General features: G+C 35.5%; 1 long non-coding RNA gene across 3 annotated transcripts; it reads left to right on the top strand.

Annotated features, from left to right (window-relative positions):
- LOC113326128 lies at positions 1-3,143 on the top strand. Of its 3 annotated transcripts, none has more exons than XR_003348318.1 (8): positions 1-252; positions 814-860; positions 982-1,071; positions 1,214-1,254; positions 1,900-1,962; positions 2,044-2,099; positions 2,474-2,550; positions 2,769-3,143. It is a non-coding gene; the product is annotated as an uncharacterized LOC113326128 (long non-coding RNA). The 3 variants fall into 3 exon arrangements; XR_003348316.1 differs by having other exon boundaries at positions 975-1,071; XR_003348317.1 differs by having other exon boundaries at positions 975-1,071; positions 1,214-1,278.
- The last annotated feature ends 314 nt before the right edge of the window (positions 3,144-3,457 follow it).

Here is a 3,457-nt window from a genome sequence, read left to right as displayed (position 1 = left end):
TCAGACCAAAATCCTTTCTTACCCAACTCTCTTTTCTCTTTCTTCCCCTTTCTATAGTTTCTCAATCTCTAATTCATATCAGTCTCTCACTCGTTATGTCTCGATTTATTCTTTTCGTTCTTATTTAAATTTTGATTTTGTTTTTAATTCTTATTGGAAGCGACGACGGAGAATACCTAAAACCCAGAATGCAAACTCTTCTCCAAACATCATCAATGATTGAAGATGTCGTCAAGATCTGGGTGATATGAGGTAACTCTCTCTTATCCATTATTTATATCGATTTCCCCCCCAAATTTTCAATTAGGGTTTCCAATTTTCTGTAAACTGATTTTGTGAACCCTAATTTCAATTAGGGTTTCATTTAAAGTTAGCATTATTATCTTCTTTTAGTAGTTTTGAGATTATCTTCTTTTAGTGGTTTTGAGATCTGTTTTTAATATCTGGGTGAACTGAATGATGTATCGGCAGACCCACTTTTTGATGTTTCAGAATACTCTGATTATGTCCATGCTATTCTTGGCAAGAATCGTGTAATTGATTTGTTGTTGTTGGTACTAACTGGGGTCTTGTGATTGTAATATGTGTTGTGAAAGCATATGATTATTTTGGTCATGGCGAGTCTCTTAATTTTGCTGATTTAGATTTAATTTTTGTTTGATTAATTATAATGGAATGATTTCAATTGGAGAATTCATCTATCTAAGACTTTGTTGTGATGTCTGTAAGGCGGAAAACAGTTGATTTTATTGATGGTTACCTTCGGAAGAATTTATTTTATTTTATGGCAATGTGACATTGTGGTTTTTACAGGGACTTTATCATCATATCACCAGGTTGACATTATTGCTTTGACCAAGGTATATGTGTACTTTATAACATAAAATGCATAACTTCATAAAGGTACTTTACGACAGTGGTTTCGGGTAATCGATGTTGATGGTGGTAGCTAACTTGTTTGGTGTTGCCACAAGGGAATAGTTCATTGCTGCAACCAAATCGATATGGAGGGAAGAAGAGAATCACGAGACCTCACTGATTGAACATGTACTGTATTTGGAGCCAATTGAAGTATGTTTGACTCTTGCTATGTTTCTTTTATGTTTCACTTTCCTCCTAGATGTGGCGTAAACAGAATTACTGCTTCTCGGGCTATATGAGATGTCTTGGTTTATAATTATCAGTTACTCGTTTGTCTCTTTATGTTTTGAAGGTAAACATATTTCGTGGATTCACATTACCTGATGCTCCAAGGTTTGCACCGATTTTTGGAGGACGGTTGGTTGCACGGGCATGCTTTTACCATTTTATTTTGCTTTTACTTGTCATATTTTGCTATCGTTCTGAAGGTATTTTGATTATCGAGTCTTGGTGGTATACAAATTGTCAAGGATTGTGTTGTTCTGAGCATATCCTTCATCTTGTTGTTTTAGACACATTGATTTTGTCATGCACTACATATTATCCGAAGGTTTAGGTTATTACCTCGTCTAAGTGCTTGGGTCTTGTTGATTAGTAGGTTGTGCTATTGCCTGTTGATCCGCCGCATTTTGAATGCACGTTATATATTTTGGGATATATGAAGTATATTGAACCATTAGATAATTTAAATACATAATTTGCAGTGCCAATTGTATATAAAGTTCATCATCTTTGTGATGGGGAATAGCTTTGCTACTCAACGAGTAGATGCATTGCAAAAGGAAAATGTCATATTCACTTTGCTCTTCTTTTCGAGTAATAACATTTTCCCAAATTCCAATCAGTTTCTAAAATTCGATTTTAATATTTCCTAGAAAATTGCATGTGTAAGATACCGCTATTGAGAGCAGAGGCATAAGAATAAGATGCAAGCACGTTTTCAGTTATATTAACTATCAAGCTGTATTTGGTTTACAGAAAGAGGAAGTCAGGTTTGAATACCAAGAAGTTACAATGCCATCTGCTCTTGCCCCAGAAACGGTAACTGTGTTATGTTGGTCTTTCTGTATTTTTTAAGTACCCCAGACGATTCCTCGTCTAACTGAAATCCCAATGTTTCAGTCCAGCTTCTGTCAATGGAGGAGCTGCGGGAGAGTTTTTGATCCTCATCTTCCCAGGTTTCATATGCTTAACTTTTCACACATTTTACCCTGTGTAATAGTTGGTTGATTTTAGAATTCTATGAATCTCATACTGCATAGATTATATAAACCAGCAATTGCCTCTGATAGTGTCTACAACTTGCTATCTCTGAACGAAGACCCATTTAATGCTACAACTTGTGACACTTGAGAAATCACTTCACGTTTACATCTTATTGACCATCTGCCTCTTCGAGGCTCCCAGACTTCAGATTAACCACAGCTACAGCTATAATTTTGGATATAGCACACTGATGTGGTCACTTTGTGTTGTTTACCAATATTTATATATTTTCCTTTCTGTTATTGAATGCTCAAAGTCCTAAGTTTCTAACTTAATGAGGCAACAGGAACTATCGGAACATGGTGGCTACAATGAAGTTCATTCCTCGACCTGTAGATATTTTGATGACCTCGCATTACATAGGTGAGTTATATCACTCAATACAACTTAGAACTTGGAAACTTGATTAGTATGATTGAAAGGATATGTTGCACATGGAAAAGCATTGCACAGCTCTTTGAGCACTTACTTTATCGAGTTTGAGCCTCCTGAGGTTTGTACTTGTACTTGCTGTGTTTGACTTGTATGTGTTACTTCAAGTTTGTGTTGTTGTAACTGAATGTAATTATTTCCAAATGTAGGTGGCTAAGATTGTCGCGGAGTGTATGAATAATTATCTGCTCTTTGATCACTTCTTGCAAGTTCTTATTGTTCCAACGGAGAAAGTTCATCCTAAACTATAAGCAATTCTTTTGATTTGTTTAGTAATGACTGTAATACAAGATGTTATACTAGTTTTAAGGATTTTACTTTGTGCGTCGGGAGTAGAGGATACCGACTTATCTAGATATTGTATGTAACAAACCATTTCACCTCAGATTTCTCCCTCAATCTCCTGAATTGAAGAACTTAATCATGACTATGAGGCCTAGATACTTACTGTGTTTTCAGATATTCGTAGTTGATACTGTTATTTGCGCTCATGATAAATGTGTGAATCTGTTCATTTTCATTTTCAGCACCCAGTACCGAATGTTGGCTGCTTGTAAGATACTTGTTTTTTTTTGTTTTAATTTATGGCTTTTGTTTACACGTGAATTACTTACATAGGTATTTGTGACATGTTCTTCATCATCTTGGTCGTATTTACGAGACGAGAATTGGGGAATCATCGGGGCATCATCGTGTGATCATCCTCTCAAAGCCACAATAATTTGCGGCATTCTGATTTCTCACTGTAAGAAATTGCTATATGCAATCCTTAGAAGCTAAAACAAACATAGTTGAACCAACACAACGTAATAAACTTGTAAATTCATTTACCTCTGAA

This window comes from Papaver somniferum, unplaced genomic scaffold (assembly GCF_003573695.1).
Source record: "Papaver somniferum cultivar HN1 unplaced genomic scaffold, ASM357369v1 unplaced-scaffold_10, whole genome shotgun sequence".
Classification (NCBI taxonomy): domain Eukaryota; kingdom Viridiplantae; phylum Streptophyta; class Magnoliopsida; order Ranunculales; family Papaveraceae; genus Papaver; species Papaver somniferum.
Note: the sequence above shows the minus strand (reverse complement) of the source record. Positions and strands in the feature narration are given on the sequence as shown.